Raw genomic sequence first — 20,879 nt, 5'->3', positions numbered from 1 at the left:
ATTGTATTCGCTGGTCCAATTGAAACTGGGAAGCTATTAACAGATGTGATCCATCAGAGCCTGGAATGAGCCATTCATATCGCTCAAGGCTAGAAGGGACTGTTTGAGTAGCTAATTTGCCTTCCCTGGATTTGACAAACCTTTGTCACTCACTTACCCCTGTCTTGGGCCAACAGCGTGTCTCGGCCAAAACCACATGCTCCACAGAAAGGCATCCCACTTTGATTTGGCGAAGTTGAAGAGCCAGTGACTCCACCGTGTCCCTGGGGAGTTTGTGCAAATCATTTAGTATTTTCACCATTAAGCATGTGTGCTACTTAGGTTCATTTGTCACTTTTCATCTTTTAATTCTTCTCATGCTTTTCTGATTTATGCTAAAGACTTGTTTTGGTACCTGCGAGGGTAGCAATACATCACAGCCCAGCTACCTTGGGTTTTGGTTTTGAGGAGGTAGACTGGGCTCTCTGAGCTGTTAGGGTGAACACCAGCTTGAACTTGTCAACATACTTCTCAATGTGTGGCAGTCTGGGGAAAGCCCCACCAACATTGCTCATGTTTACGGACACCCCTCTACTCCTGCTCTTCCAGTCACAGAGCCAAAGCTTGCTTTTTTGTATCTGGCATATCCATTGGCATTTCGATAGCAGCTGGAAACCCACCACTCACTCAGAGTACTAGAAAATGCAGAAAATATTGTGAATTTCCTATTAGTGAAGCATTGCAGCCTGAGTCTAAATCACTTCTTCTTCTAATGGCTCTGTGAGGGTCTTCCAGATGCATTACCATTGGCCTTGGGCACATCAGCCTCGCTCAGCCTGTGTGGAGCACCTGCTCCAGGCAGTTTTACTGCCTACAGAGTGGGAGCCAACAGTGAGAGTCCATCCAGAGTCCACCCATCAGGTACAGCCAGGTGGAGTAAAGGTGTTTTTGTGGAGAAGTCAGTGGGCTGCAAGAGGAGCATTGCTGGGGAGCGCAATGGCCCCGTACATCCATGTGGCAGATGATGTTATTGTCTTCTTGGAGAATGGCCCCAAATGGTACGTGCATTAAGATGCTGGCTGGCTTGCTTGCTTCCAGTTACTTCTTTTCCCTCCCACCCCTTGATGAAATGGCCGACCGGCTCGCCCACGCCTGTTGCACAATGGCTCATCCTTCTGAGCAGCAGTGTTTATATTCTCATAATGTATGTGCCTTATTTTGTGTTAATCCTGTAAAAGAGAGGAACCAAGATGTGTTGCCAGATTTTCCCAATGAGGCTGTACTTACCATTCAGCTAATAGCACATACCACTGTTAATAGTGTCTGAAATGTCTCGTAAATCTCTGGTATTCACGTGTTATTGTCCTTGGATTGGTGGAATGTCTCCTATGGAACAGTTACTGTTGTCAGTCCTGCAGATGTGTAAGATAAAAATGTGTTCCTTTTTTTTCCAATTTTTTTAAGGTGTTTTTTTTTTAATAAAGCTTGTAATCCTTTTTTTTTTTAATTAAAAAAAAAAAGAAAAAAAAAGAAAACGTGTAAATACATTTACGTACGGTAGGAATAGTGTTTGGCTGTAACAGGCCTTAGTGGTCTTCATTTGATAAACCTGCAGTTATGATCTGATGTTTCTCGAGCCTTAGGTTGATCTGAAGGGTCTGTAGCACTGTGTACATATAAACTGTACTTCTGCTTTCAGAACCACTTAGCTCTTTTGTAACAAAGAAAAAAAAAATGTTTCTTACAATGTCAATAAAAACAAAAAAGCCTTTGTACTTAAGTTCTTAGCTTTCAGCTTGTCAAGTATCTCCTTGGGGGAGGGAGTTATTTTTTCGTTCGTCTGGAGGGCCTGGTTGCAATCAGCGCATGTGTCGCTTCCGCTCATGGTCACTCGCTCGCTCCTCTGTTCCTGCTTCCCAGCCTGTTGCTTCACTTCATTCACATTTTAAAAACCAACAGGGAAGCAAAATAGGGCGTTTACCTGATCTCTGAAGAGAAATGGCTGAGGGGTTGCTGGGTGGAGAAATCAATGAAAATGCGGTGTCACGCAGATGAACGTTTTGAGGAGAGGGACCCACCTGGTTAGCTTTGCTGCAAGAGCAGTTGCTGCAGAGGTCAAAGCCAAGCTGCACTAGACTCAAGGCTGTTAAAGAAGACACAACTCTGGGGGTTGTGTTTTTCCTACCTCGCTTTCTGAGGGTCTCTTGCAAAGGCTCGGGCACCTGTAAAGGAGCAGGGGAAGGAGACAGAGACACTCTTTTGGCTGGGTTAGTCTGTAGGTGTCCACTCCAGTGGGTTACTGCATGAAGGACCAGATGCAGTAATCTTCAAAGCTGGACATACTTCAGTGAGTCTTCCTGTTGAGTACAGCAGTCATAGGCGATGCCAAGTTGGTTCTAGCAAACAGTATAGAAGAAATTGTAGCGCTGCATAGTTTAAGGTGACTGAGCTGTCCTCATTTTGAGGCCTTTAATTTTCACTGCTCGTACCTTGGCAAGGCCAGGCTTGCTCTGTTATGCTGTGAGTGCTCAGCTTCTACCTTAGTCCTTTCTTGGCCAAAATAGATGAACCATTTCTGAGACAAAGGGAAGTAATCTTGCAATGTTACTTGCTCATCATTACTTTGTTTTGGTTTGTGGCTTTTGTTTGTTTGTTTGTTCATACAGCCATTATTAAACATTTGTCATTTAGCTCAGAGCTTAAGATTTGGGAGGGAAAAAGGGTGGAAGGGAGAAGTGTACCATGCTCACCTGAGAAGGCAATGAGACATGAGGAGGGGCCTGCGAGTGGTCTGGTAAGGGTGAAGGAGACCCTGAAGCAGAAAAGGGAGCTTAATGGTGGCCATGGTGCCTTAACTCATGTACTGCAAGATCAGGCACCAGGGCTGCAGCATTTGCAGAGCTGAGCACTGCTAAGGGAAGGGCTGGGGCTGCAGGGTGTATTTCTGGTCCTCCAGCCTGATTTGAGATCAGGCCAATGAAGAGCTGCATGTGAAAAGCTGCAGCCAGGGGCAGGAGGACCTGTGTGTCCATGTGGTGAAACTGAAAGTAATGCCAAGTCCTCAGGAAAACAAAAAATAGCAGGGCAGTTGGGGTTTGTATCATCCCAAATTAGTGGATGTTGTTGACCTTTAGGCTGCACTTCAGTGCCAAGGCTATAAATGAATTAATTGGATTCATTAAATTTGTTTATTTTCTTCAGAAGGGCATGTACCCAAGAGCACTGCAGTTTGCAAAGTCTGAACAAAATACTACAGACACATACAGCACCAACTGGCAAGGCAAGAAAAACCCCATCCCACAGGCCCCCCGTTATCCTAAATGGGTGATGTCACATTACTACATCCAAGCACCACACACAGGGGCAACAGAAAAATCAACATAATGTTGAGACCAGACCTGCTAGGGTTGGGGATGAAGCAGGGGAGCTGCAGGGGATGGGCAGGCAGTGTCAGCCCAAAGTGCTGATGGAGTTACTGGGCTGGCTGGCTGTAAGTGATGGCACTGCAGGACAGCCCAATGTCATTTTGTAGCTTTCCCAATTTTTGCAGGCTTGACCGCAATCTTCATCCTGCTTTTTCAAAAAAGGGGTAATGGGAAGGAGATGAGTTGTTCTCTACAGCCTGAAACACAAGTTATTTGTGTTAGTAACACGGCTTTGTTACATGATTAGTGCCATGGGAGCCCCTAGGCACCACTTCCCAGTACAAACAACTAATATTAATAACTCATGCTAAAATCTCCTGCTGTTTAGCAACCTGGGCCTCTTTCCACCCCGAGAAGCACATAACTGCTTTGTGTTTCCACCCTTCATGTTCCCACCTTTTCTGTTCATCTTCCCTCCCTGGCTTCAGACAGATGCCATGCATTTCCCAGGGAAAATGGAGCAGGTTTGGGCAAGGAAGAAGGAAGAACTGCTAATGTTTAATGGGAATGCATGTACCCCATGTCTGCCTGCACACGCACCTCCTTGCCTGCCCCCCTCATGGAGTACAGCCCCTGCATCTGATGCAAAGCTGCTCCTGCCTGCCATGTCTTGCAGCCTTGGCCCCCTGTTTCACCCAGTCTCTTGGGGACAGAGAGACCTATTTCATGCCTTGCCAAGGAAGCAACCGCCCTCCCTGTGAGCTGCCCCGGATGGCTGAGACGTGATAGACCAACACTGTTACTCATGGGTGGGAGGCCAATGTGAGTCACGCTTCCCCTCGCAGCCATGCGCGGGCCGGCTGCGGCAGGAGAGCGGGGAGCCAGTGGGCTGGATGGCATCTTCCCACCTGGCACAGCCCCCCGACACCACAGTTGTGCCCTGGCAGGAGAGAGAGGCAGTGGGTAGATCAGATGGTGATGAACCATAAACAGGATCACTTTCCCAGGGGCTGGCTGAGCTGCTTCAGCCTTTGCCAGCAGCTCTAGAATGGCTGTCAGGTCTGCGAGGCGGTGTCTAAGCCACCCTGCTCTACAGAAAAACATTACTAATGTTCCCACGACCGGAGCAAGACAGAAGAGACAAATAACTTGGACAGCAACATGAAACAGTGGCAAAAATCTGGAAGACAGAGGAGGAGAGAGAAGAAAAACAAGAGGGTGGAAAGCTCCACAATGACTGAAAAGAGCCCCAGATGGAGATGAACCGAGAAAAGGCCAGAGACAGAAATAGTAGCACTAATTAGCTGAGCTGAATGACCCCACTCCTGCTGTACCTGAGCATCCTCCACTGTCCTCAGAGCCCCAGCACTGCCAGGCCTGTGCTGACATGGGGGAGTGGGAGCAGGGAACTGCTCAGACCCAGATGCACAGAAGTAATTAAGTTCCTATAGCAACCCTTCATGAAAACCCCAAAGCAGAGGCACCTGTAGGGCTGGGCAGAGAAAGGCTTGTGGCTCCAGGGAGCATCTCCCAAAGGAGGACTGTGGAGAACATGTGTGCCCTCCCCCCACCCCGCCTTCTGAGCATCCCTCCTGCTGCACCTTTGCTCCTGGAAGACTTACCATTTCCATTACATGAGTAGCCAGCCCTCTCAAGCCATAGGAAAAACTCAGTTTTCCTATCTTGCCTTCAGGCAGTTTTGCTTTGAAGACCTACAGCACATTCTGCAGTGCCAAAGGGTCATGGCAATGTTTTCAGTGGCCAAATCCTTTATCTACCTAGAAGGCTTTTGCTGGGAAAGAGCAGATTTGTCTCATTCCTAGCATTGCTGGCTGCTTTAGCCACCCATCGGTTGCTTTCAGTAAACTCCTTTGACTTTGACTGTGGGACCCCACACCAAGGCATTGACATAATATGGCTTTTTGGATGGAGCTTCAAAGAAAAATAAAAAGGATCAGAGGCATCTCCATCCCCATCCATCATCCTGCTGTAAGAAGCTGAACTTGAGCTCTGACCAGAGGGTTACACAGTTAAAAGAGGGCTAAAAAAACCAGCTCATACCTTATGTGAAAGCAGTAATCAGCCATTGAGCCTTCAGAGTTGTGGAGCTCAGTGGCAAACAGATACCTCTCAGGAGCTCCCTGAAAGATGTGGCTGTACATCCAGCTTGCCTCAGCTGGAAGCCTCCTCACCTGCATTGTGTCCCTTGTATTTGTCACTACCTCGTGGCACAGCATCAGCGGGAGGTCTCAGTGCTCACAGTGAGGCCAGGGGCTGGGAGGGCAGAAGGTGAAGGTCTGCAGGGCCTCAGTACGTGGCAAAGTGTGCCCTAGCATGTGTGGGGATCAGGGCTGGTTCCCTTCCAGCAACTGTAAGTGTCGAGCTCTCCTCTGCAGCCATGCAGAGAGAAGCAGTCCGCCAGGACTGCTCTCTCTTTTCACATCACCCTTGGAGTAGGAAAGCTCCTGCTGCTGACCCAGCTGGCAAATGCTCTCCTTTGGGCACTGTAACTGGGGATGCGTTGTGCCACACTTGTTTCTTTTATTGCTAAACTCAATGAATTTGTGTCGCTTTGAAGTCCGCAGTGTGGCGACCCCAGCCCATGCCCACCACGTGGCCTCACTGCAAACTGGCCCAGCATGAATGAGCCTGGTGGCACAGCTCCTACACCTGCCCTGCATCCAATCCTTTCCCTGTCTCGGGTGCCTCTCTCTGCCCTTTTTCTCTTGTCCTCAAGTCTGGGCTGTGGCATACGGAAAAAAACCCAAACTACTGCATGCTATTTTTTCCTCTCCTTGGCTGGTCCCTTGGAGATTGCTGCAGTTTTCTCTCAATTACAGAAAATGCTTGAAGCTGTACAAAGGCTAGCCACACAATTAGGGAGGCAGCAATGCCTCTTGTAGCTCTGTGGAGTGCAGTCTTGAACCAGTATAGCACTTCTTACTTTACCTTCGTGCCCTGAAACAGCTTGGGTTTCAATCAGCTCTTCACCTGAGCTCTACTTGGCAGGGGCAGCCAGAAAGTGCTCAGCTCCGGTTTACCTGGAGTGACAGCAGAGAAAGAAAGGGCTGGAGCACCGACCAGCAAAATATGATAGGGAATTCTCCTCAACCCAGCAGCCTCCCTGCTGATGTTGAAGCCTGGGCATCTTTGAGATGTGAGATGTCCACTTTGGCTGGGACCTGTGATCACAGTATTTGCATCACCTGTTTGAAACACAGCTAGGGGTTGGAGTCTCCTGCTGCAGCATCAGCTCTGCCTTTAGCAGCTCCCATAGTTTCAACAGCTTGTGTGCAAACCCTCTCTGCCAAGCTTCACTTAGAAATGCTGGTGCAAAGGGCCCCATTTTGCAGAAAACCTGGGAAATGACAAAAATCTCTTTGGACTTCTAAATGTGAAGAAGCTGCCAGTCACAAAAATAAATAAATAAATTTAAAAAAAAATAAAATTCTATGGTCTCCAAACAAGTAGTAAAGGCTATGTTTTCTCTAGCTAAAAATGGGCACTGCTGAACTCAATCCTCCTTTCTCTGTGCATGTTCTCAAAGAAAGTATTTTCCTTCAGCAGAGCAGGCTGCAGATTGACAGGCTCCCTGTTCCTACACCAGGCAATGAGTTTTATGTCAACATTGTCCTGAAAACTTAGGGTTTCCATCAGGATTGGCTGCAATTTTCCTTGCTTTAAAACAGACATGTATGGCCACATGAAAGACAGCCCATGCCTGTATGGCCTTGTGCTAAATTTAAAAATGGAGAGGGCCTCAAAAACCAAATGCTGTTCCCAGTGTGTTCTAGATAGTGGCATTTCTTAGCTTTGTTGGTGCTACTGTGGTGCTTCAGGTCGAAGTCTTTTTCCTGGTAAATGCTGGTCCACTGCAATGAAAACATCAGATGTAGAGGAACAAAAAAAAACAAAGGAAAAAGACAGCACTTATTAATTTTAGAACCACCACATGCATTCAGCAAAAATGAGGCCAGCCCGGTTTGGAATCAGGGGTGTCCTTGAAGGCTGCAGCCACGTAGGATGTCCTCAGAGCTGTGGCAGCTGGCCTCCAGGGCCAGCTCTTTTTCCTACACCCAGGGACTATTTCATGCTTTTTACAATACAAGAGGGCTCCAAAAGGCACGTCTGAAACCCTTGGGAGGTGAGCACTTCAGCTGCCACACCACTGCCGGACCTGAGCTCCTGGCTTTTGGATCCTTCCCCGGGTAGCACAGCCGAGGCAGGGAGCTGCCCCCTGCCCACCGACTGCCGGGGCTGGAAAATCCCATCTCCAGCTTAGGTCTTAGGCAGGATCGAAAGGAAAATCTGCCTGAAAGGCAAACAAATGGCAAAAGCGAAGCGATGAGCCAGCTGCCTCCCAGGAAAATCCCCAAGCCATGGCGTGGGTGGTGTGGCAGCACGTCCCTGTCCCCTAGGCCGGCCGGGAAGCTGGCGAGCCGAGGGCACGGCAGCAGGGCGGGCCGGGGAGCCCACGTCCCTGCCGGCCAGGCGGCCGGGAAGGGCTGGGTGCCGGTGTGGGAGGCTGGGTGCGGGCAGCCCCGCTGGCAGCCGCAGGGCCCGGTGGCCGGAGGGACGGGGATGGTTCCCCTTGTCTCCTTCTCCCACCTGGGAGCGGGGCCGGGTGCCCGGCCGGTGCTGCTGCCTCCCGCTGTCGCACCGACATCTCCGCGGCTCCGTCACACGCTGGCTTGCTGGCTTTGCATTAAAACCTCTCCCAGCTTCCGACGCTCACCTCGGAGGGCTCGGCAGTGACCCCGTCTCCCCTGGAAGCGTGTGGTGGCGGCCCCGGGCCGCAGCGGTGCTGACGCGTTGGCCGCGGCGAGGACAGAGCCATCATCTTCGAGGGCGAGCGCCGGGGCTGTCTCGGCAGGTCGGTGCTGCCACGCTGTGGGAGTCGCGGCTCACTGTGCCGGGCCGTCCCGGCTGCCCAGCCGCCGGCAGGTCCGTCCCCTCACCCCCGGCCCGGGCGTCGGGGGATGCCCCAGCGCTGCCCCGCTCCCGGGCGGGCTCCGCTTGGGACAGGTGTTCCCGGGAGATCCTTGGTTTACTGACCGGGGATGTAACTCAGGGTGCTTCTCGGCCCCTCCCAGCCCCGCTCCTGGTCTGCAAACAAGAGGTAAGACTGAGTGCCTGGCAAGGCTTCGGCTGCAGGTTCCCAGGGGTGACGACCTCTCTGGCCTCCACTACCACTTCCCTGTCTTCCTGTTCAGACGGTCAAACACTAGCCAGGGCAAACCCCACAGGAGCTGAGGAGAAGGTGGTGCAGGAGGCTGGCTGGGGGACACGACTGCTGTCTTGCCCTGCCAGCACCCCTTCTCCCTGTGAGCATCCCGACAAGTGAATGAGGCGTTCCCAGCAAACCTCCCGCTGCCTCACAGCAGCAGGGGCAGGGACAGCCCTGCCACCAAGAGGAATTTGGCAGCCTCACAGGAGTTTCTTGCAGATGCTCTAAACGGCTTTTGGGGATGGCAACGAAGGAAAATCATGGGTTTGCCCTGGGAGGGCTGGGGGGTGTTAGTCTGAGTGCAGTCACGTGAGGTAATGACTAGTGACTGCTGTATGTAAAGTAGCAGCAGGAGGGGTCTGCTTTCCACCCCGTCCCAAACCAGCCCAGTGGTGGCATTGCCACTGGTCCAACCAGGTCTCCTGGCCAGCAGGCCCTCACTGCTCACAGCAGTGCCCTCGGGGGCAAACCACCAGCTGCAGCCAGCCTGGCCTGGGAGCGCTGATGGGCCGGCAGCCCAAAGCACTGTGCAGTTTTCCATGGTCAGTTATGATGCTGGCATGTCCGGGAGCTGCTATTATTAGATGGCATATGAATCACCCGCACGATGGGAGTTAGCAGCCCCAGCCTGAGCTAGGCCTGATGCTTGTCGGAAAACCCCAGTCTACAGCATGGCCAAGGGCCGAAAGTGACCAAAAAGCTAAAAGGGCTCAGAGGAACCACCTGCCCAAGGCCTACTTTGGTCCTGTCTGCTGCCTACTCCAGCTGAGTGGGGAGCACCAGTGCTGGGGGGGGGTCTCACATGGCCCTGATGGTGTGACAAGGGTAAGGAAGGAACAGAAAAACCACAGCCCCCTCATGCACTACCATCCCTGTGGAAAACATTGCAAGAAAAAGAACTCCATGGGGTGCAAGCTTATGTGGTGGTCTGACAGGTTTGGTTAAAAGGCGGCAGTGTGACAAAATGGGTTTCGATGAAATGGAAAGGAAAACACTGAGCTTAACTGAGCTGAAGCCTAAGGGCCCATGAGCCAACAGTGAGGGGGGGGATCTCATGCCTCAACGGCTGGGAGCAGGAGAAGCATTTTGGACCACATGGATGAGGAAATTGTGAAGTCAGGTCTGCCCATAAGGCAGCTTACGGCTGTGGTGCCTGTGCCACGGCTGTGTTAGCTGCAGAGCAACACCAACACATGGCACAAGCAGATGCTGAGCAGGGTAACGGGGCTCTGCAGCTGTAGGGCCAAAACTGGCTGATTACTGGGAGCTTGCTGGAAGCAGAGCAAAAAGAAAGAAGGGAGGGTTTGCTTTTCTGGATGGGAAAACACTGACGCCCTTTGATTCCTGTTTTGACTCATTTAAGCCTGGAAATGCAAAAAAGACAGCCCAGTAAGTAACAGAAGTTGTAGGAGTTGCAGCTGCTGAAGTTTTCCCTCACTCTCCTCACCAGTAGTTTTGCCCGTGTTGTTCCTCATTCACCCTGTCGCAAATGAGAGAAAAGTCCAGTCTCTGGGTCCCCTCATATGGTCATGAATCAAATGCATCAACAATAAAGTTCAGTCATCAGAGCTGTGCTGTGATCTTTGTTTCACCCTTAGCTTTTCCTACCAAAATTAAAATAACCCACTATGTGTTCTTTTCAGAGGATGTGAAACGATTTTATATGCAATACGAAGTCACACCAAGGCACACTGTGAAGAGCTGCAGAGTACGCACCATTTCTTATAGCCTAACAAAGGAGTCTTTATTTAATAATGAACTATTACAGCACAGTACAAAGATTTGCTTTGTTCAGTGACTAGAAATTGTTTGCAGATTTTTCTAGCCACCGGGAGTTGACAGTTCACTTAGGAAATCAATTCTTAAAGTGAGAGTGCCTACATGCCTGCTTGGCTCTCGGAGCGCTGCAAGCTCAGAGCTTGCACAGGGTCCAATCCAGCTCTCTTTTTCAGTGGACTGAAACAGTGCAAAAATTCTGGATATATTGCTCAGTGGTGGAAGCAGATCCTAGGTTTCAGATGTTGCCCTTCATTACCTTCAGGAAAGGTTCAAGCTTCCTAGCCAAGCTGCTGAAAGCAAGGGACGAGAGGATGCGCCTTGGAGCAAATTTGCATGGGCTGGTCACCACCATGCAAAGCAAACATTGCTTGGGAGCCACAGAGGGCTGAGCTGTGTATGGTTGACTCAGCTCTCTGCAGCCAAAATATCCCTATATCCTAGTATAAACGACAGATAGAAAGAAAGGTGCACAATGACTGGGGTGATGTGCTGCAGTGAGCCAGCATCACAGGAAAGGCTTTCTGCCCAAGCAGGGCTAGACACTGTCAGGAAGGAGCTGTGATTTTCTCCTGATCTCTTCCTCTATTTCTATTAATAGGCATGAGCACCAATCCAGCCATGGGGTCTAGGCATGTGGGGTCCTTGGGGATCCCGTCACATGCACCCTCACCTGCTCTGAGGGAGGTGATGATCTGGGACAGCTTGTTTCATTCATGCAGGGCAGGGTGGATTGTGCTGCTTGGCTCAAACACACAAATCCCACAGCCAGGGTCTTAGTGAATGAGGAGTAAAGATGTTATTTTTTTGGACAGAGACAGTGGCAGGAGGAAGGGAACAAGAACTGGCTTCACTGAGTATTGTGCCTTGATCCCTGTAACTGGCAGTCACCCCACCGCCGCGGTAATGCAATTATCAGCCTGTTTTCTTGTCATGCACCTTTAACAATTTTGTTCATCCCAGTGAGCTTCATGTAGCAGGGTGAAGGAGAAGGAACGTGCTTGGCCCTTTAACTCCAAGTGAGGGCACTTAATGAGGATACCTCTCCTTACCTCCCAGCTGGCTTTCTCAGACATATCCAAGCACAGAGCAAGAAGCTGCCTGGATACCAAAGCCTTTAGCAGGTTCAAAAGCACCAGAACCCCAGTTCTGCCTATCAGCTATCAAAAGGGGATCCCTGAAAAGTCACAGCACAAAATTGTCCATCAGCAGGCTGCTGAGACTGGGGAACCCAAGTCCTCAGTTCAGGAGAGGTCCTAAATTTCCACATCAGCTTCTGATAACTTCAGCTCCTTAGGTCTTTCCAAAGTACATCACGTGCTTGTGCAAACACGTACATATATGCACATATGGTTTTTTTGTTTGTTTGTCTGTTTTAAAGCAGATTACCTCACTTTTCTGATTTTTTTTTTTTTTCTTTTTTCTGGGTGGGAAACTAAAGGCCCCTACAGAACCAGTCCCACTCTGTCAGTCAATGACCTACAGGATGGAGTTGGAAATTTGGCACTTGACCCATGCATTAGCTTCAGGTTAGCACTGAGTGAAACCAGTTGCAGTAGATCTGAAAAGCCTCATCTCTCCTTTGCCCCCTGCTTTGTACTGCTGGGCTCTGCTGTAATCTCCGTGTGTGCTACCTCTGGTGAATGCAAAGCCAGTGTCAGTAAATGGGCTTGTTGCATACTGGGACACAGCAGCAAGAAACTTGCCAAATGCATTGCTCCATGATATCACTTGAGCTTTTGCTTGGCTCTCAATGGTGAGAAAGGAAAAGAAAAAACTGGGGGGAGGAATTTGACTTGGAGCGGCTCCCTCTAACCATTTATTTACCTTGTGTTTATGCTTCATGCTCTTACTCATGGGTTACAGTCATGGGTGCACATAAGGTCTTGAGAGTCCTCAGCAGTAATCCCTTGACAGAGCTGCTTTATGGCATGCTCAAAGCATTTTTCTTCATTACTTTACTCATCAGATAGCAACGTAAAGTAACTTCGTTGGTGCTTCTGGCAACTGCTGCTTTCCTTTCCCCACACGTCCCTGATGCACATGTAGCGTGGGAAATGCTCCTCTGATTTAACACATGGCTCAGCACTAGGCCAGGTGTCTGGGCAGAGGACATGGACAGAGCTGAGCCATCAGGAGCTACAGCATAAGGCACAGGCGGCCAGCATCCCAATGGAAGACACCCAAGTGTCCATGGCACTTGGAAGAGCCCTACATTCACAGCTCCACCATCAGTGGTGAACGTCCTTTGCTTCAGACCTGCTTGGGGGCACCTCAATGCTCCAAGGGTATGTGAACTCACTGTATTGAAGTCTGGAAAGGAGAGGTGGGACGGAAAAAGAGGCTGGGAGTGAGGAAGTAACTGGTCACACAGCAAGCTGCAGTGGTGTCAGGAAGGCAGTAACTCTAGCCTGCAAACAGAGAAGCCGAGGTACCTGCTCTGGTTCAAAACAAACATAGTCTTGGCACTAGGGTGACGTCCCATGGTGACTTTTACAGGCATTTTTCTTAGGCCATTTCCTCTGCAGCACTGCACTCCTTGCCTCTTGTCTCACAGTGAAATAAGCTCTAGCTGAGCCCATTTACCTCACTCTGCTGTGGTTACTCAGCATTTGCTGGCAATGCCCTCAACACAGCTTGGCCCTTCAGTCCCAGATCAAATAATTTGGTTTGGACACTAGATAAAGGATGGGCTTCATCTAACTTTACAGACCTACACCTGGCCTCTTCGTTGCAGCTCTTTTTACAAGCAAAGAAGAGAAATGGGCAAGATTCGCCTGACCTGTTTTAGACACTGACTTGGGGGGGGGGGGGGGAATGACTCATAGTTGTGCCTATATTTCCTCATATTCTCCTCCATAAACGGAGCCTAGCGTGACTAGCTCAGATACAGACATCTATGTTTAGTCAGATGAATCCCACCCAAAGTGGCTGCAGCTGCTGGAGGAACATGAGCTTTCTCATAATCGCTTCCCTTCCCCATAGTTTTGGGGCAGAGAGAATTGCTTAGGCTGATGAGTCCTTGCAGGATTCCTTGAAAATTGCACAAAATCTGCTCAGAAGGATGTATGTCTACTTGCATCAGGCTTAGACGTGGTTCAGCAGGCTGTGGAGGTCCCAGGCAATAGGGCATTCAGAGGGCAACGCAATACCGTGTTGTTATCACGTCCTCCGCTAGCAGGCAGCCTGAACATGGAAAAATCTAAGGCAGTAACAGAAGGAGCATCCAAGGAGCATCTCCTGGGTTTGGACAGCTACTAAGTTGGCCACATTCCAAGAGAAACAACTTCCGCTCTATCCCCTGGCTCCTACCCTTACCTCCGCTTCCCTCCTTTCCCTCTGCTTTCTTCAGTCATTTCCCTCCTGAATAGAAACTTTTGGGAGGCTTATTTCCTTGCACCTGTTTCAGCTGTGATGTAACTGTGGTAATAACTCAACCACTGTTGGATTGAAGGTTGCCGTTATTTCTTGGTTTCTTTTTTTTATTATTATTATTGTTTTATTGAGTTATGGTTACATTCCGAGATGGGCCCAGATCAGAGCAGCTTAAGAGGAGCACTCCCACGGTTTGGGAAGGTCTGGAGCGGGAGTCAGACCCCTTCATCTCAGCTGGCCTTCCTCTTGCTAAAGCATGGATCCAAAACCCAAGGTCCAAAGCTGCAAAAGTTCAAATATGAGTTGCGGTGCGAATTGTGTAGGTGAGGCCAGTCTGTGGTTGTAGTGGGACAAGGTGAAGTGCAAAGACTTAAATTCTACCATAGCATGAAATATATTTCTGCACTCCTTTATGGGAAAGAAAGTAATTTAGGAAGGTTGGGAAAACCAGCTGCTGCCTTGCCTTCCAGAAGTAGTAAATGAGACAACACAGAGACCAAAGAAAACGGCAGTAATGTAGAACTCTCTTCCAGGAATATTGCCTAGGTGGCCTTAATTGCTTCCTGTGTATTTTCAGATCTTGTTTCCTTTAGTCACAAAGAAAAACCAATTTTTTGGACCTGTTGTTTGAAATGACTAGATGTTTTCTTCAAAGTCATGTTTTGCCTTCCCAGCTCTCAGGGTTGACGACGAGCCTGTCATGACCAACAGGATGACTGTTCAGCAGTGCTGATATCAAGCCTAAAGTCTTCAGCTAGACTAAAGCAGCACAGTCCTCTAAAAGCAAAGCTGTTCCCTGACACAGGTAAAGATCAAAAGGAACCAAAGCAGAGAACTGGCTCATGCAATGTACCCAAGTGATTTTGGCAGGTTACACTGGCTACACTGTTGGGCAATGCAGGTCTCCTCCAAGCTCAGCAAGTCCTCAGGAAGGTGTCAGTCACAGGCAGGACCACAGGCAGGTACCAAAGCTCACACCTTTCAAAGCATTTACCCCGTCTATTTCCAATGCTTCAGAAGAAGGCGAAGAAAAGACAGCCCTATAACATACTACCTGTTTTGTACTGGAGAAGAAAAGTGTCTGGCCTGTTGTGGCCCAAAACCTTAAAGCTGAAAGTTGGGAACTGTCACTGTCTCAGTGCAGAGCTGCAGCAATGAGCAAACTGAGGGAAATGCAGATTCTTTTTTTCCCCACCACCATGACAGAAAGGGACAGGAATGAGCATCCAGAGATTATAATCTCATATACTGCAGGAGATTTTTCTCTTCTACAGTGGGCTCAGGCATGTCTGCTAAGGTTACCCCCTGAGGTGATTTTACCATCTCCTGGTTAGCAGTGCTGGTTAGCATTACCCACTGTTAGGAAGTAAGGTGTCCCCTCACAGCAATGCTGTGATCCAGTGTCAGAAAGACAAACCAAACCTTGCCTTAGAAAAGCGGACTGGGTTGCACACATTAACCCTTACATGACAAAAAGACACTTTAATTTTCCTAGCTGTCATGTCAGTGATCCTCCCTGCTGTTTCCCTGTTCTCACCAAGATGTGGACACCTGGTGAGATCATCACCCGGTGCGGCAGCCCAGGGATGCTCCTGCTGATGCTTCTGCCATCCCAGAGTCCCATTATTTGCTTCCAGGTTTCCCAGAATCAGCTGAATCCTCATAGCCACATTGAACCAGCAGCTATTGTGGAGGTGGTTACCACAATGACCCCATAATCCTGTTTTCCAAGGCAGTCTCCTGTCCTGTAGGTACTGCCTGAACTCTTTGTTCCCAGATGTATTACTTTTCACTTAGCTAAATTAAAACACATTTTCTTGGATTGTGACCATTCAGCCAAGCAATTCCGATCCCTCTGTAACAGTAAACTATCCTCACCATTATTTACTGGGCTGCAGGTGGACAGACTGAAACACTAGCTGTGCATGGGCTGCCCTCATTCAGCTCAGTGGACCGTTGATGCTGTACAATAATGACAACTATTCCAGTGTCTGGGGAAAAGATTATTTCATAGCTGACTCTTTCAGCTGAAACATTCAGCTCTTCTGAGATTTGGGAGTACATTTGGGATCACTGAAGGAGTAGCATCTTTTCCTCCACAGCCTGTCTCATCGCTGCATGATAACAACCTCTCACTGCCTTCCCCTCTCCATTTCCTCTGTATGTGGAAAATCACAGATAAGAAAGAGAGAAGGAAAAGAGATTTACTTTATTAGTTTATGTTCCAAGTCATGCAGTGACAGAGCTGCTGAACTGACATCGACCCGTTCCTTGTCTGCCCCACCACAGCTGCACCGTACCCTGGCTATCCACATAAGGTAGCCAAATGGGGAAACTGAGGCACAGGGAAGATAAAAAGAATCAAACTGTCACCTTCCATGCTAATGCATTACAACTGTTGTGGTGGGATTTTCTTTAGTATAACAGCTCCTGGTACCATGTAGGCAGTTAGAGGCCTGGAAGACTCCTCCATGGCAATTTTAATGCTCTAAAGTAATGTACAGAAAAATTGGGTACATTTATTGGATAAACACTTTTTTTTTTTGGCTCACTCTCTGTATCCACAGCACATCCAACATGATAACAGGATAAATACCTTTACCATGTAGCACCAGTAAGGTCAGTACACTTATCCTAGGAATGAGTCTTCATTTAGAGCAGAGCTACCCTGCAAAACCAGTACTGCTAATAACTCTGGCTTAAGAGTGCAGGCTCACCAGCTTTTACCCTTCCTGTGCTGCATGGCCTGAATGCACTGCAGCCTGCTGAAGAGATGACAAGGGTTTTCAGATCTTCTCCTGGGTTACTGCATGGAGGAGCTGTACAAATCAGGACAATAAAACAAACCTAAGTAATCTGCCAAAGGTCAGACCCCATTCCTGTTTCTGGGGTAGGATGAGCCACCAGGTCAGGAAACTTGCCCGCTGTTTGTGACATGAAGCAATTTTCCAGGAAAATCCTTCTGCTATGACCACATCTAAACCGTAGCATTCGTGAGACACAAGCAGCCTTGTAGAAGGGACTTTAAAACCAGACCACACTGCACTCACTCCGCTGCAGAGATGCATCATAAACGTGGTGTGTGGGGCTTACCACCTAGTCTCTTATCCCTTCGTTTATTGAATCAGAGGTTGTTGTCGTCATAGGACATGCTGCGAAGGCCACTGGGCCACACACATGTACCTTTCTTGTGCACGTTGCCTAAATCCCATTGATCAATGACTTCCTGCATGGTTACTGGAATGTTGTGGGAAGAGGCTTATAAAATTCCCTGCTCTCATTTAACCCTCCTGTCAAAGCTAGAGAAGTCCTGGCCCAGCTTCAGCTACAAAAACATATGAAATGTATCAGCTGAGGCTGATCAGAATAGGAACCGATGGCCAGTCCGGATATTGCTGCTATTTTGCTGGGAAGGTTTACTTCCGAAGCCAGTGCAGATGATTCATCCAAGAGCCCAGGTGCTCCAGCAATCGCCAGGTACTATGGCGAAGGGGGCCCAAGCCAGGCTAAAGGTAAATCACTATAAAGCCACTATCTATAGGCAGAGCTTACCAATGGTTGAAACACCACAAAAATTATGAAAAGCATGATTCTTTTACTTGTATTTGCACTTTTGTCCTCTTTTCATGGCTTCATCCTGGGCTCTCATGATAAGGTAGCCAGAGAACTAAATGAAGAGTGGAAGTCCTGTGTCACAAAGGATTTCCAGATTTTTATATCTGGCTTTGTTTCAAACACGAATGGAAAACAAAAACATTCACATGCATCTAATGGGGGCCTGATTGAAAAACAAAACACAAAACAATGGAACAACTAATTGATGGCTTCAGCTCTATGGGACTGAGCTTGAAACACTTTAAAGCAAACCAAGTGCAAGAAGTTAGATGGTCAATGCCTTCAGAAAATCAGGTTCTTTATAACAGGCAAATCTGACTGCACAAAATGGACACACAGAAACCCATTACTCACAAAAAATATAATACAGCCCTTAAGAGAAACATACAATTTTGAGAGATGGCTGGTGAAACTTTCAGAGAGTCAGACTCCACAAGAAACATACAGTTTCTGGTTTCCCTTTCTAGAAGGTTTTAAAGTTGAGTTTTCCTATTCACATTGAGAAACATTTGCATGGAGACAACTGCAGGAAACTGCTAACTAGTAAAAGAAAAAATCAACAACCATTTTGATTGCAATGGTAAATTGCAAATAATGATAGAAATGTCTATGTAGATCTAAAAATTAGTAAGACAGCTGGTTTTGCTGTCTTCAGACAAAACATGCTATGTGTTGGGTTTTTTTCACTTATAAGCTCATGTATTGAAGTTATAGTCTTACATGGCTAGAAATATTTGTTAAAAGAGTAAGACAAGGCAAAATCTTACTCTTCGGGTTGGTTATTTTAATCATATGTACTGCAGCACCATGCACATCACCAGGCTAGGAAGAAGCCTAGTCTGAAACCCCAAGTCTGTAGGGCTGGATATTTTTTGTTGTTAAATGTTGAAAGGTGGTGCTCACTGGGACTTTCATAACAGCTCAATGTACAGAGCTATTCATTCAGAAATACACTTTAATAAACAACTGTTGCCAGCCAGCAACAAAGCTGTTTAGGTTCTTTAGACGGGTCAAAAAAACAGGAGAAAGCATAGAAAAAGTTCTGTCTGTGGTGTTTATTTTTTTGTATAATCAAAGTATTGTAACTATTGTGGAATAGTTAGAGTGGAATGTGGAGTGGAACATCTGCCTTGCAAAGAAAGGCTGAGGGAGCTGGGTCTCTTTAGCTTGGAGAAGAGGAGACTGAGGATTGACCTCATCACTGTTTATAAATACTTAAAGGACGAGTGTCAGGAGGATGGAGCCAGGCTCTTCTCAGTGATGTCTAGTGATAGGACAAGGGGCAATGGGTGCAAGCTGGAACATTGGATGTTCCATGTAAATGTGAGGAAAAACTTTACTGTGAGAGTGACAGAGCCCTGGGACAGGCTGCCCAGAGAGGTTGTGGAGTCTCCTTCGCTGAAGACTTTCAAAACCCGCCTGGACATGTTCCTGTGTGATGTGCTCTAGGTGACCCTGCTCTGGCAGGGGGGTTGGACTGGATGATCCTTCGAGGTCCCTTCCAACCCCTAAGATTCTGTGATTCCTGTTAAAGGTATCCTCTCTACATAGATATGTACAGGAATGCCAGAGTGGGGATCAGGAAGAAAAGTACTCAAGCCATAGTGATGGATTTCTGGTTCTCTGAGCCTGACACTAAAGATGGCAGAATATAGTGGGGCTGTGTTGGCTGGTATGAAGCTGATGGTGTTTGTGTTATTGAACACGTTGCAGCAGGAAGACCAGGTGGGGTGCCTTTTATCTCAGACCAAGGGGCTTGGATCTCCCAGGTCCTATCTTTTGGATGATTTAAATTAGCAGTTTAAGGCAGGTAGAGAGGAAGCTCAGCTTTGGCATGAATGAATCAAACTGATCTGGCGATGAACTCAAAGAATGAACCAGTTTTTTTCAGAGGCTCGCATATTAAATCTGGGCATTGGACAAGGGGAAATGAAATAAAAAATGGTATTAGCCTGGCTGAAAACCCTCCAACACCAGGATGCTGTAACCTCATCAGGAATGGAAGAAGAAGTAATACAAATGTTTTCTGGGTGCCATTGCCTTCCAGGGACTCAGAACAGAGAATCTTGAATTTGGATGACTGCTCTCATAGATAAAACCCAAGAGGAGAGACAGGGAACTCTCAGGATCAGTTGGCCAAGGAAAACAAAAGGCTGATTATTCCTTCAGCAGTTGTTTTTTTTTTTTACACAGGAAAGAAAAAGTCTGTTGGTTGTAAAAGGTGATTTGAGTTTGAGAAAAATATTTTTGAGGTCCCATTGATACAGTGCTGAAACATTCTAGAGTTTCTAAAACTAGCAGGGTAATAATACACAGCAATTGCACATGGAAGGAGATTTCTTTACTGTGGACCTCATTAAAGCAGATAACAGCTGATTGATTCATGAGCTGAAAGTGGATGGCTGTGTAGGGACCATTAATTGTGGCATGATTACGTTCTACATGGGCAAAGAGAGGAGATTTGCAAGTAGTGGTTAATATGCCCAAATGTTGTATCAAAGAGATTTCCCAGAGTTCTGAAAAACTACAAGTCAAATTAGTTAGGATGCAAAATCTAAACACATGAAATTTTGAATGTAAATTGTTGAAGCATAATAAAAATAAAAGAGAAATATTTAGTCAATCGCCCTTCCTCCACAATCAACAAAATTACCCAAATTCAGCAGCAACTGGAAATTGCTAACTAAATAGGTAACAAAGAAGGAGGAAAAAGTAAAGAATATTGATGACATGAATGTGAAATGCAGTAACACGGAGAGGGAAGCTGTGGGCCTTGATGGAAACAGTCCTTCAGTGTGGAACATAGTTATGTTTCCCACATTTTGGAAGAAAAAGGAGTTTTAAAAAAATCATTATGAACAAGAAATAATCCTAGCAGTGACAGAAATTTAAAACCTGGTAATGTTGATGCAGGAAAGGCTGAAATAGTTACTTATTTCTATGGCAAAGAAGTTATTTTATATGAGAAGGCAAATTATCTTCCAGTCCACTAGGAAATGGATGTTTTTTTTAATTCAGCAGTGTCATCGTCTGCCCGAGAGCTGTGCCAAAGGGGTCTCAAGAGGCATCCTGCAAAGAGCTCTGCTTCAGAAATGGTTGGGCTGTAGGTCAGTGGAAAACCCCTGGGATATCCCTCTGCCCTGGGCTGGGAGCAGTAGGTGGGATGGAGGAGAAGAGGGGGGGGTTGATGGAAAGGGGTGGGGAAAGGGGGAGGAGAAATGGAGCACTGCAGCCTTGCTCTCTGGCCCTGGAGCGCTGGCTGCGGCTGCAAGCCATGACTGCCAAAGGAGTGTTAAAAACCTGCCAAAAAGCCACACAATAAATGGCAAAACTGCATCTGAGAGACTCTTGGAGAGGAGTTTATTCCTGTCATCACAAAGAAGATTCAGAGGCGCCTCAATTTCTGTGTCAGGGATGGAAACAGTCCCTACTGAATTTTTTCTCCATCTCGCAGAGAGAGCCATCACGACAGTTCAAGGAGGAGAACTCAAACCAGATCAAATGAGAGAGCTGCCACCAAGTGTTACGAATGAGGGCAAGTA

Source organism: Apus apus, chromosome 2, assembly GCF_020740795.1.
Source record: "Apus apus isolate bApuApu2 chromosome 2, bApuApu2.pri.cur, whole genome shotgun sequence".
In the NCBI taxonomy this organism is placed as follows: domain Eukaryota; kingdom Metazoa; phylum Chordata; class Aves; order Apodiformes; family Apodidae; genus Apus; species Apus apus.
The sequence above is the reverse complement of the archived record's forward strand: the minus strand, read 5'-3'. Positions refer to the sequence as shown.